Source organism: Hyperoodon ampullatus (genome assembly GCF_949752795.1).
Source record: "Hyperoodon ampullatus genome assembly, chromosome: 4".
NCBI classification, from domain to species: domain Eukaryota; kingdom Metazoa; phylum Chordata; class Mammalia; order Artiodactyla; family Ziphiidae; genus Hyperoodon; species Hyperoodon ampullatus.
Genome location: NC_136917.1, coordinates 32,318,830 through 32,332,864, shown reverse-complemented (window position 1 = coordinate 32,332,864; position 14,035 = coordinate 32,318,830).

Sequence of the window (14,035 nt, the reverse complement as noted above, 5' to 3'; positions counted from 1 at the left end):
TAATGCTTTTCATATAGATGAGAATGGCTGGTGGGAGGGGGGGGATGGGGAGGCCCTCCTAAGGCCCTGGATAAACCCCACCCATCCAGGATCCACTCAGGATCATCAACTTGTTAATTCTTTACTAAAAAAACTTTCAAAGATAGAATCCATATTCCTGATATTTCGTTTGACCTCAGGCTTCAATAGAATTGAGCACTGTTACTGATTTTTTTTAAAATTAATTTATTTTTGGCTGAATTGGGTCTTCGTTGCTGTGCCCGGGCTTTCTCTAGTTGCAGCGAGCGGGAGCTACTCTTCGTTGCGGTGCGTGGGCTTCTCATTGCGTTGGCTTTTCTTGTGGAGCACGGGCTCTATCTAGGTGCATGGGCTTCCGTAGTTGTGGCGCACGGGCTTTGTTGTTCCGCGGCATGTGGGATCTTCCCGTACCGGGGCTCGAACCCGTGTTCCCTGCGTTGGGAGGCGGATTCTTAACCACTGAGCCACCAGGGAAGCCCTGATACTGATTTTTGACTTAAAATTTCAGTGTTTTGTTCATCATGTTTTTTTTTTTCACATTAATGGTGTTTTTAGAAAATGTTACATTAAAATATTTATCTCGATTACTGAGTTGGCGCCCTCTTTGCTTTCATGCCTCGCCTCCCTCACCCTAGCGCCGGCTAGGATTTAAAACATCAGCTATTAAGAGAGACACATAGAGTAGGTTCTCTCTCTACTCACCCTCCACCCACTCTGTTCCCTGCCCCCAACCATGGGAGCCCACTGTCTACGGTGTCTCGTGACTCCTTCCAGGGTTTCTTTTTGTAAGTTCAAATGTAATCTTACCCCTTCCGTTCCTTTTTTACACAAAGCTAACACACTGAGTCAGCGACGCGTCTTTCACTGAACCTTGTGGCCCTGTAGATTTTTCCTTATCAGTTCATCAGCACTTTCTCATTCTTTCTACTCTGGTAGAAAGCTCCAGTATGTGCACATCTCAGCATTTATTTCACCAGCGTTTTTTGTTTTTCTTTTAACACTTGCAGGTTTTTCCATCTCTACTTTTACAAGCAATGCTGCGAAAAATACTTTTGTGCACCATTTTCCACGAAGACAGGCCTCCCACCTATAGAGTAAGCTCCCAGAAGCAGGATTGGCTGGGTCTTAGCGGCAAACAGAATTCCACTCAAAAGGGTTTCACTGAACAAAATGTAATGATGTGAGTGGGACAGGAGAACCAACAGATGTGTGTTGAGTGGATTCATTTCCTATGGCTGCTGTAACAAATCACCACAAACTTAGTGGCTTCAACACAAATGCATTACCTTACACTTCCGCAGGTCAGAAGTCTAACAGGGGTCTCGCTGTGCTAAAATCAAGACATTGGCAGGGCTGTGATCCTTTTGGAGGCTCTGGGTAAGATCCATTTCCTTGCTGTTTCCAGCTTCTAGGGGCTGCCTGTGTTCCTTGGCTCACGGCCCCCTTCCTCCATCTTCAAAGATGGCAAAGATGAATCAAGTTCTGTCACATCACTCTGACCTCTTTTTCTGCCTCCCCGTTCCACTTTTTTAAAAAATAAAATAAATTTATTTATTTATTTATTTATTTATTTTTGGCTGCATTGGGTCTTTGTTGCTGCACGTGGCTTTCTCTAGTTGGGGCGAGCGGGGCCTACTCTTCGTTACAGTGCGCGGGTCTCTCACTGCGGTGGTTTCTCTTGTTGCGGAGCACGGTCTCTAGGTGTGCGGGCTTCAGTAGTTGTGGCTTGCAGGCTCTAGAGCACAGGCTCAGTTATTGTGGCGCACGGGCTTTGTTGCTCCGTGGCATGTGGTATCTTCCCGGACCAGGGCTCGAACCTGTGTCCCCTACATTCTTAACCACTGCGCCACAAGGGAAGTCCCCTCCCCGTTCCACTTTTAAGGACCTTTGTGGTTACACTGAGTCCGCCAAGATAATCTCTCTATCATTTTTTTTAATATGGAATGATCCACGTATTTGTGTGTCATCCTTGCACAGGGGACATGCTAATCTCTGTATCCTTCCAATTTTAATATACGTGCCGCTGAAGCAAGTGCTAATCTCCCTACCTTAAAGTCAGCTGAGTAGCATTCTTAATTCCTGATTCTCACTGGGGATTAGGACATGGACATCTTTGGGGCGTTGTAATTTCATAAGGCACCCGGAACTAGCAACAGTGGGAAGATTTTGACAGGACTAAAGAGGATGGGAAGGGAGCAGAACTTGCTGACATCTGGAGCTGTGAAGAAGGGGCTCCTTGCAGGTTATGTGGCCACAGAGAAACCACCACTGCCCAACTGTGGTTGGGCAGGGAGGGAATAGGGACACTCGTCTGTCTCCCACCTCTGATCTCCTGCCAGCCTTCCCCATCGGCAGAACCCACCAGAAGCCAAGGACATGGAAGCTGAGTGAAGCAATGTGCTCTTTTTTTGTGGCTATAGGTGGAAACCCTGAATACACAGCTGCTCATAGGCAGCGCATATCCTGCCGGGGACCTGGAATTACACTGGGTGCTGAGGACAGAGCCTAAAACAAGTTACTCCTGCACCCTATACCCTTTATCTGCTCCACTATTTTTTTTTTTAATTTTTTTTTCACTCTTTTTTTTTTTAAATAAGATGTTGGGGGTAGGAGTTTATTAACTAACTAATTAATTTTTTTGCTGTGTTGGGTCTTCGTTTCTGTGCGAGGGCTTTCTCCAGTTGTGGCAAGCAGGCGCCACTCTTCATCGCGGTGCGCGGGCCTCTCCCTATCACGGTCTCTCTTGTTGTGGAGCACAGGCTCCAGACGCGCAGGCTCAGCAGTGGTGGCTCACAGGCCTAGTTGCTCCGCGGCATGCGGGATCCTCCCAGACCAGGGCTCGAACCCGTGTCCCCTGCCTTAGCAGGCAGATTCTCAACCACTGCGTCACCAGGGAAGCCTTGCTCCACTCTTCTCCGCCCACCACTTCCACCTTCCAACAAAACTCACAAAACCCACTTACTAGTATTTATCTGATTTATGTAAGCTTCCTGAAGGCAGGGATTCCTGTGTTTTGTTCATGGCTAAATCCCCACGGCTGAGAACACAGCACAGAGTAAGCATTCTGTAAGTGCACGCGCACACGTGCACGCGCGTGTGTGTGTGTTTAATTGTGGTAAAAAGTACATAACATAAAACTGCTCACTTAACCATTTTGGGTTGTTCTGTTTTGTTTTTTGCCACGCCATGCAGTATGCCGGATCTCAGTTCCCTGACCAGGGATCAAACCCACGGCCCCCTGCAGTGGGATCGGGAAGTCACAACCACTGGACCGCCAGGAAAGTCCCCATTTTAACAATTTTGAAGGGTACGATTCAGTGGTATTAAGTATAAGACTTTATTTTTTGTAAAAAGACTTTATTTTTTTAAATTGAATTGTATACTTTATATTTTTAAAATTTATTATTATTATTATTATTTTTGGCTGCCTTGGGTCTTTGTTGCTGTGCGCGGGCTTTCTCTAGTTGCAGTGAGCAGGGGCTACTCTTCGATGCGGTGCAGGGGCTTCTCATTGTGGTGGCTTCTCTTGCTGCGGAGCAAGGGTTCTAGGCGCTAGGGCTTCAGTAGTTGTGGCACGTGGGCTCAGTAGTTGTAGCTGTGGCACACGGGCTTAGTTGCTCCGCGGCATGTGGGATCTTTCTGGACCAGGGCTCGAACCTGTGTCCCCTGCATTTGCAGGTGGATTCTTAACCACTGCGCCACCAGGGAAGTCCAAGTATGAGAATTTCTGTATGCATTAAACAATTAAGTCCCCACTTATAAAATATCTGTAATTTTGTTCCTGGCTTATTTCACTCAGTATAGTGTTTTCAAGGTTCATCCATGGTGTAGCATGTGCCAGAATGTCCTTCTTTTTTTTTTTTCTTTATGGCTGAATAATATTCCATTGTAGAATACACCACATTTTGTTTATCCATTCATCCATCGATGGACACTTGGGTTGCTTCCCACCTCTTGGCTATTGTGAATAATGATGCTATGAACACGGATGTACAGATATCTCTCTGAGTCCGTGCTTTCTTTGTGTATATACCCAGAAAGGCAATTGGTGGATCATATGGTAATTCTTTTTGAGGAACCATTAAACCATAGCATGTTTTGAATTCAGTAATGAGATGGGTGTCAGGGGGCTGGAAGCAGAGTGGGGACTTGTCCTCAAAACCATTTTGTGCCTTTTCGATTTGGAACTATGTGAATTAATTACTTATTTTTTTAAAAATCCAAAAAAAATTAAAGAGTGGGAAAAGTTTGTTTCCTGGAGACATTGAGACCACAAAATTGGAATTCACATAACTGTCCATTCATGGGGGAAGGGACAAATAAATTATAGCCTATTAATGTGTACAGTGCTGCATGACAGAGCAGTGAAACCAGGGAGAGTAACTCACATCAATATGGATGAAATTCATGAACAAAAATGCGGTGAACAACAAGAGAAGCCACCGCAATGAGAAGCCTGTGCGCTGCAGCGAAGAGTAGACCCCGCTCGCCACAACTAGAGAAAAGCCCATGCACAGCAACGAAGACACAACACAGCCAAGAATAAATAAATAAATAATTAAAAAGAAATAATGAAATGAGAAGAAAAAAAAGAAATGCAGTGAAGCAAGTTACGGGGCCCAGCAGATAGATAGGAATTACATCAAGTTCAAGGGCAGCCTTCTCCTCCAGACCTTTGCCTCAGCTGTTCCCCCTGCCTGGTACACCCTGCCCCTGACATCCTTGTGTCTCCACCTCAGCCCCTGCAGATCAGAAAGATGGTCCCAGGCCACCCAATCTCCAGTGACATCATCTCCCTGCTTTGCTTTTTCTATATCGTGTCACTATCTGTCACACTATATATTTTTACTTGTTTATCCTTGTTCTTGGCTGTCGTCCCATCTAGAATGTCACGCCACAAGTGCAGGGAATTTTATCTGTTCTCTTCCCTGCTGTGTTGCCAGGACCTAGAACAAGGTCGAGCATAAAGTAGGTGCTCAAGAGATATGTATTGACTAAATGAAAAGTGGCCCTTACTCATTGCTTAGGGGGTGGAAGGGACAACATCCACTTCCCTCCAGGGATGAAAGTGGAGAGTGGAACTCTGAGATCCTCCACGGTATCTATGCTGGTTTTGTTTTGTTTTGTTTTTTACCTCAGTGGATGGCACACAGACAATTTTTTTAGATTTTTTAGAAAATTGAGAGGGAATTCCCTGGCACTCCAGTGGTTAGGACTCCGTGCTTTCACTGACAAGGGCACGGGTTCAATCCCTGGTCAGGGAAGATCCCGCAAGCCCTGCGGCGCGGCCCCCCCCCAAAAAAAGAGAATTGAGGTATAATTGACATATAACATTATGTTAGTTTCAGGAACAACATAATGATTTGATGTTTGTATACACTGTGAAATGATCACCACAATAAGTCCAATTCACATCCATCACCATACATAGTTACAAAAACTTTTTTCTTGTGATGAGAACTTTTAAGATCTACCATCTTAGCAGCTTTCAGTTATACAATACCGTATTATTAGTCACCATGCTGTACATTACATCCCCAGGACTTATTTATTTTATAACTGAAAACTTATACGTTTTGACCACCTTTGTCCATTTCACTAACCTCACTTCCCCCTGATTTTTTAAACATTGTGGTTAAAATACACATAACATAAAATTTCATATTTAAATCATTTTTAAGTTTCTAGTTCAGGGGCACTAAGTACATTCACATTGTTGCGCAACCCTCACCACCATCCATCTTCAGAACTTTCTCATCTCCCCAAACTGAAACTCTGTTCCTGTTAAACACTGACTCCCCCTTCCCCTCCCGCAGCCCCTGGCCCCCACCATTCTACTTCCTATCTCCTCTAGGAACCACCTATAAAGTGGAATCATACAATATTTGTCTTCTTGTATCTGGCTTCTTGCACTTAATATGTTTTCTTTTCTTTAATATTTATTTATTTATTTGGCTGCGCCAGGTCTTAGCTGCGGCCCGCAGGATCTTCATTAGTGGCATGCGGGATCTTCAGTTGCGCATGCGGGATCTATTTCCCTGACCAGGGATCGAACTCGGGCCCCCGGCATTGGGAGTGCAGAGTCTTTTTTTTTTTTTTTTTTTTTTTTTTGCAGTACGCGGGTCTCTCACTATTGTGGCCTCTCCCGTTGCAGAGCATGGGCTCCGGACGCGCAGGCTCAGCGGCCATGTCTCATGGTCCCAGCCGCTCCGCGGCATGTGGGATCTTCCCGGACCGGGGCACAAACCCATGTCCCCTGCATCGGCAGGCGGACTCTCAACCACTGCGCCACCAGGGAAGCCGGGAGTGCAGAGTCTTAACCACTGAACCACCAGGGAAGTCCCAGTACTTGACAGGTTTTCAAGTTTCATGCCCACTGTAGCATGTGTCAGAACTTCATTCCTTGTTATGGGTAAATAATACAATCGTCCCTCGGTATCCATGAGTATTCATTCCAGGACCCCCCATGGATACCGAAATCTGCAGATGCTCAAGTCCCTTATATAAAATGGCATAGTATTTGCATATATCCTCCTGTACACTTTAAATCATCTCTAGATTACTTACAACACCTAATACAATGTAAATAATTGCCAGCGTATGGCAAATTCAAGCCTTTGCTTTTTTGTGGAATTTCCTTTTCTTTTGATTATTCTCCATCCATGGTTGGTTAAATCCAGGATTCAGAACCCGTGAATACAAAGGGTTGAATGTATTCCATTGTATGGCCATATTACATTTTGTTTGTTCATTCATCTGTTGATGGACACTGGGTTTTTTTCCGTCTGGTGCCTAGGTGATGTTTTTATTTATCTCTACACCTTTTTGGATGCCTGAAATATTTCATATTAAAACAATTCCGGGACAACATTGTAAAGCAACCATACTCCAATAAAAATTAATTAAAAACAAAACAAAACAATTCTGGGGAATTCCCTGGTGGTCCAGTGGTTAGGACTCCAAGCTTTCACTGCCGAAGGATGGGTTTGATCCTTGGTCAGGGAACTAAGATCCCACAAGCCACGAGGCACAGCAAAACAAACAAACAAACAAATAAAATATCCACCAAATAGATCTATACACAGTGGAAAAGAAAGATATCTAAGAAATATTGTGAAATAAAAAAGATAATACCAGTTGCTCTGCGCCTGGCTCTTTATGTATATTAATTCATTTGATGATCCTGACACACACCTCTGAGTTTGGGACTCCAATTAGCCCCATTTTGCAGAAGAAGAAACTGAGGCACGGTGAGGTTGAGGGATGGCTTGGGATCACACTGGCCTTCTGGCTCCAGCCTTCGTGTGTGTAACTCCTCTGTTTCCTCTGGAGTTCAGCACAGAATGTGCTTGTCTGTGGCTACTTATGAGAATGTTCTAGAGGCCATGTGTTCACACATATACAAGGGAAGGATTCCCAACCGACCTCATAGCTATTTTGGGGAGAGGGCTGACTGTTTCCTGAACCCTCCCATTCAAAAGGACACAAAGAGATTTTTGTTTTAATTTAGCAGCCCTTGACTTTTCCCTGGTTTGGCGGGAGCTCTAGGGAGGCCCCAGCAGGCCTCTCGAGTCTGGGGAATTCCCCAATTCTAGTTTCCTCCTAAAAAAACCAGTGGGGCAGGGTGACCAGTAGTAGTCTCAGTGTGCCCAGGACTGTCCCAATTTTAACCTGGAAAGTCCCTTGCCTGGGAACCCCCCTTGGTCCTAGGCAAACCCCCACAGTTGGTGGGGTAACCCCAAGCCTCCCTGCTGGGGCTAGACCCCCAGCTGAGATGTAGGAGTTCAGGAAAGAGGACTCAGGCCTGGGGGGCAGCACATGAGCCTTCCCAGTGGCCTCCATGTCCTCTTTTTTCTTCAGCTGTCAAGTGGGGTACTTGTTCCACTTTAAAAGAACCTGAGAGGGCTCAGAGAATTCTCAACTCAAGAATGAGTTGAATTCTCAACTCAAGAGAATTCTCTCTCAAGAATGCCTGGGGGCTTCCCGGGGGCTTCCCTGGTGGCGCAGTGGTTGAGAGTCCGTCTGCCAGTGCAAGGGACACGGGTTCGTGCCCCGGTCCGGGAAGATCCCACATGCCGTGGAGCGGCTGGGCCTGTGAGCCATGGCTGCTGAGCCTGCGCGTCTGGAGCCTGTGCTCCGCAAAGGGAGAGGCCACAACAGTGAGAGGCCCGCGTACCGCAAAAAAAAAAAAAAAAAAAAAAAGCCTGGCCCCCAGACAGCATGCAGCCTAGAAAAATGTGAACTATTATTAGAGTTTATTATTATGACTGGGTTTATTACCATTATTGTTATTATTAATCACCCTATCTGACACTTCCTGTCGGTCCCCCCTCGGGTGGTAGACAGCAGGTCTCAGGCCCAGCCCGCCCTCTGTAGTCCGGCCTCCAGGCCCAGCGAGGCCAACCGACCTCACCCAGGGCTGGCTGTTGAAGAATCTGGCACACTTGGTTTCCTGCTGCTGTGGTCCTAGTGGCAAAGAGGAAGCTGAGGCCGGAAGGCCATGGCCAGCCCTTCCGCAGCGGAGCAGGACAGCAGCCCCGGCCTAGACATCTCCGTAGATCATTCACTCCGCCAGCTTCTTGGAACCTACTGGGTGCCAGGCACAATTCCAGGCACTGAGGACACCGTGGAGAACCCTTGTGGAGCTGACATTCTAGAATGGAAGCCAGGCATTAAAACCAGTGCTCAAAGAGACTTCCAGTGGAATGTCAGACTGTCATAAAGGCTGCTAAGAAAAATATAGCAGGTGAAGGGGACAGGAAGATGGGCTTGTTGATTCAGAATCAGGAGCTTCTGGGGAGTGGTGAGGGTTTATTTCTTGGCCTAGGTATTTGGTTTGTTTTACTATTGTTCTTTCTTTAAAACTGTGCCCACGGGTGAAGCTCATGAGAGTTTTGTTTTTTCTTTTTATATTTTAAAATATTTATTTACTTATTTGGCAGCACCGGGTCTTTGTTGCCACCTTCGGGATCTTCGTTGAGGCATGCAGGATCTTTAGTTGCAGCATGTGAACTCTTAGTTGCAGCATGTGGGATCTAGTTCCCTGACCAGGGATTGAACCCGGGCCCCCTGCGTATAAGTGTATCTATTCTTTTCCAAATTCTCTTCCTATTTAGGTTATTACAGAGTATTGAGCAGAGTTCCCTGTGCTATACAGTAGGTCCTTGTTGGTTATCTACTTTAAATATAACAGTGTGTGCATGTCATTCCCAAACTCCCAGTCTATCCCTCCCCCCAACCCTTCCCCCCCATAACCATAAGTTCGTTCTCTAAGTCTGTGAGTCTGTTTCTGTTTTGTAAATAAGTTTATTTGTATCATTTTTTTTAGATTCCTCATATAAGTGATATCATATGGTATTTGTCTTTTTCTATCTGACTTACTTCACTTAGTTTGACAATCTCTAGGTCCAACCATGAGTCACCTCATTAGCATAAACTCGGGTATGGTTGCTCAGGCTTATTACGAAAAACAAAAGATGTTTTTCTCACCTCTCACCTCTGTCACTCAGGAAATTCCAAGAGTTTTAGGAGCTCTGAGCCAGGAACCAGGGACTAAACGCAAATACTCTAACAAAACATGATGCTATCAGATCTTTCACTCAAGAAGTTTCAAGAGTTTTCGAAGTTCTGTGCCAGGAATCAGGGATGAAGACCAAATATATATTTCTTGTTATATCACAATATCACACGTAGAAGGGCCAACTCCTTCAGACAAGTGTATCGATGGGGTCAAAGTTCTCAGGGTCATCTGTGTCTGCCCAATATTTCCATTCCAAACCTCTCAAGTCAGTGCCCTTACCTTAGCATAAGAGACCCTGAGCATTTAAATGGTTTTACAATTCTGTAACCCACACAATCAGGCTCTGGGCCTGATCACCCATATCTATAAAGGATAGGAGATTGTGCTCAGATGCTCACAGATGCCCTGTGGGTGATGCAGGGAGTATAGACAAGGAGGTGGGGGTGGCGAGGGACAAGGGGAGGAGACTCAGACCAGGACAGAAGCAACTGCATTGGTCCAGGCAAGTGATGATGGGGGCTGGACCAGGAGGGGTGAGATTTTGCTGATGAACCAAAGGTTGGTGTGAGACAAATGTGAGATTTTTTTTCCTGAGATTCTCTGAAGTTTTTTCCTTGAGCTAACCAATATTTCTATATTTCTCTTGAGTCTTCCCATAGGTAGGCTGAGCAGGCACAGGGAAATACAACACATTCTCTTTATTCTATATATTTCATTCTCTGTTATGAAATATACAGACACTCTGGAGATGTCTCCATATCAGTACAGAGTCCCTCTTTTTTTTTCCCCCCCAGTTGCAAATTATTCCCTTGTCAGGATGCATCACTGTTGATTCCCCAGCTGCCAAGTTCCTAGCACTCACTACCCTCCAGGTGCTAGGCTAAGTCTCTATCTACAACTTCACATCAAATCTCCATAGCTGCCCTGTGAAGAAGAGTCTGTTTTTCCCCACATTTTCTCAGACTGAGATGAGTAGCCACATGCCCTTGGTCACAGCAGTTATGGCTCCAACTTCAGAAATAAACCTGGTTCTGCTCTTTTGTGCTGGGAAACTAACTAACCTGGGAAAGTTACTCAGCCTCTGTTAAAGAAAAAAATTACTCTGACACTTGTTAAAAACTGTCGACTGAAAAAAAAAAAAAGCATGACCTAAAAGTTGAGAGTTATATTTTATTCAGCAGACAAAACTGAGGATTAAGTCTGGGACACAGCATCTCAGATAACTCTGAGAGATTGCTCTGAAGAGGCAAGTGGGGATCCAGGATATACAGGAGTTTTTGCATCAAAGACCAGGTAGTCGGAACATCAAAAGATTATTGTTAATTAAAGAAAGCCAGCTATCTCAAGTTAAGGAATTTAGTACTTTTCTATGTATGGGAAGATGCAAGAGTCTGGGCTCACTGAAGTCGTTCCTTTGATCTGCACCTCAGCTACCTAGGGCCAGTATCCTGGGATTTCTCATCCTGAGTCTCCTCAGGGTGCATCATTGCAGGGGGTGTGGGGTGTGGTGTGCTGTGGCTGATGGCTTGATGGTGGGCATCCTGTTTCTATCCTGAGTTCCCTCCAGGGTCACCATCTGGGGGGCTGTAATGTGATGGCTTGATGGCTACAACATCCTTTGTTTATTGATATGGCAGGCAATATTTTTCATTCACAGAACAGTAAGGAAGATTTAATTCAGGACTATTGCAATAGGCGGATTGCAAAAGGGGAGAGCATTGGGCTCAACTCTGAATGCAGCAAGGACAGCTGGGGATTGACAGACAGAGCAGAGTGAGGATGTCCATGGAGACATCGAGGGTAGGGGCGTTCTTGCTAAAGAGAGGCCAAGGATGTATACATCAATGGTGGGGAATGAGAAACTTGATCAGATATCTAGGGTTGGGGGATGACTTAGAAGGATTCTTTGCTTAGACTGTACTGTGCAGGCCAAAGAGAGGACTGTGACCAAGGTTGAGGAGTAGTCGAGAAGAAGGTTCAGAAGACTACAGTTTGGTCAAGGAGAGAGTCTGTCACCTCTCTGGACCTCAGTTTCTTTCTCTGAGAAATGGGGATAATAGTCCCCAGAGGAACTACTGCTAGCATCAAATGAGATAACGCGTGGAAAACGCTCAGCGCATAGCCTTTTCTGTAAAATGGCAGCGACCTGCTGTGTAGGCCTCAGAACTCGGATCAGGTGGGACGTCCAAGCTGCTACCTTGAGAGCAATGGGCCCTCAGAGGACAGGGCTACAGGTGATCAGAAAAGGGATGTGAGCTGGTGGGCCGGAAATGCCTCCCGTAGAGGAAGGGGTTCTCAGGCCGCGAAGCAGGGCTGGTCAGGCAGACAGGGACGAAAGGCAGGACAGATGTAGGGCCATATGGCAGGGGATTTGGAGGACTGAAAGACTGCCGAGCTGAGGACCTGGGCTTGCACCAAGGTCAAGTACGGAAGCCTGACTTAGGCCCACCGCCTTCGTGGGTAACGGAAGCCGCCTTGCCCCGGCAAGGCCTCACACGCCCGCCCGCTGCTGAGCAAAACATGAAGCCGGCACCAATGGGAGCGCCGCCGTAGCAGCGAGGGGGCGGAGCAGAGCGGCCGCCAATGAATGTGCCCGTTTCAGGCAGCCAATGGGAGGCGGTGTCCCAGCGGCGATCAAGTGGCGGCTGCCCCTGGCTGCTGGGCGGGGCGGGGTCCCAGGTTCGAGCCGCAGTTCCCCGGAAAGGGTGAGTCTGGAGGGGGGCGGGAGGGGGCGCGCCCGGGATGTCATCAAGAAGGATGCGGCCGGTGGGACTGCCCTTTACAGGAGGTGGGTAGAAGCCCCCACACTGCCTTGGGACTGATTGATGCCCGATGGGTACACGTCGCTGTTCCCGCCCCTGCCAGCAGGGTTTGGAGATTTCTGTTGGGGGGCGGGGGCTGCGGACCTCACCCAGACCTTATCTTCAAAGCTGGGTCTGGGCCCAATGGGGACGAGGAAGGAGGAGATGGGCACCTGCAAAACCCCATCCCCACGATCTTATCTCGAACGTTAATAAGATAATAATAGCGAACATTTATCAAGCTCTTATTGCACACCAGGCCCGGTGCGGAGCCCTTTCCCTGTCTCACCTCACTGAATCCTCCCAACAACCCTTTGAGAGAGAGACTGTTTTATGCCCATTTTCTAAATGAGGAAATAGGTTCAGAGAGGAGTTGATTCTTGACGACTCCGACATTGTGCTATTACAACCTTCTCTTTTCCCCCATCACTGTCTTAAATCAGTAACATCGGTCGAATCGCTGATAGCCCCTCCCTGCAAATACTGGAGACCCTAGGAGGCCTGAGCCCTGGGCCTGGCTCTCGAAAAGTTCCAGATTGTTGGGGAAAGAGCTGAACACAGACCCTTCTCCGCTCAGGGAGCCAGCAGGGACTGGGGTCGCTGGTGGGTGTAGATGTGGTATGCAGGAATCTCGGCTTGAAAGAGAAAAAGGATTATGATGATAAAACCAATAATGACTTTATTCTTGTTTTTATCATATTTGTTATTTTTTCATGCCTGTATCAAGGTACTGAACATGTGACGTGCAGAATTGTGTTGAAACGTCACAACCTAATTGATCTACAACTCTAGTTTAAAAAAAAAAAAGGATGTAGAAGAAATAACCGTAATACAATCATCTGTTTTAGTTACACAATATAAAAAACATGTAAAGTGTAGCAGCAGTAATCAAAATATGAGGTGGAGGAGAATGAAAAGTATAATGTTTACCAGTCCTATTGAAGTGAAGCTGTTATTAGCTTAAAATAGGGTGTTACAAGTGTGAGGTATGTTATGTAAGGCTCATAAAATGTCTTAAACTTATAACGTTAAACTTAGGGTAACCACAAAGGAAAAATCTTATAGTAATTACATCCAAACACAAAGAAAGACAGCAGGATAAGAAACAAGGAACAATGGATCTACAAAACAACCAGAAAACAACAAAATGGCAATAGTAAGTCCTTACCTATCTGTAATATGGTGACAGTGGTGTGTAATTCACTTACAACTCTAGTTTAAAAGTTAAAAAAAAAGAATGTAGAAACTTCACAACCATCTCTTCATGGCAACACTCTCAGCATCTCCATTTTCCAGATGGGGAAACTGAGGCCCAGCATGGCTAAGTGACTCATCTGAGTCGACACAGGATTCACCCCCAGGTGTGTCTGGCCACCCCTGTCTGCCTGGTTATTTTGGAAAGGTGGGTTCAGAGCAGATTAAAAAAAAATTTATTGGACAGAGCAGATTTTTATATTGGTGAATTTGTCCAATAAAGGGGTTTGGTGGTGTTATTGTTCATGACTGATCTGGTAGGTGGGGACATATACCCCAACTCCATCAAACGGTTGTGGAAACTGGGGCTCAGGAAGGGGAATTGGGTGCCTAAGTTTGCACAGCTAGCAGGGGTCCAGAATCCTCCCCCCAAGCCTCAGTCTGGATGGTTGGAAGGTTGAGGTGCTCAAAGGGGCCTCCAGGCTGAGGCCTGGGGCTGACA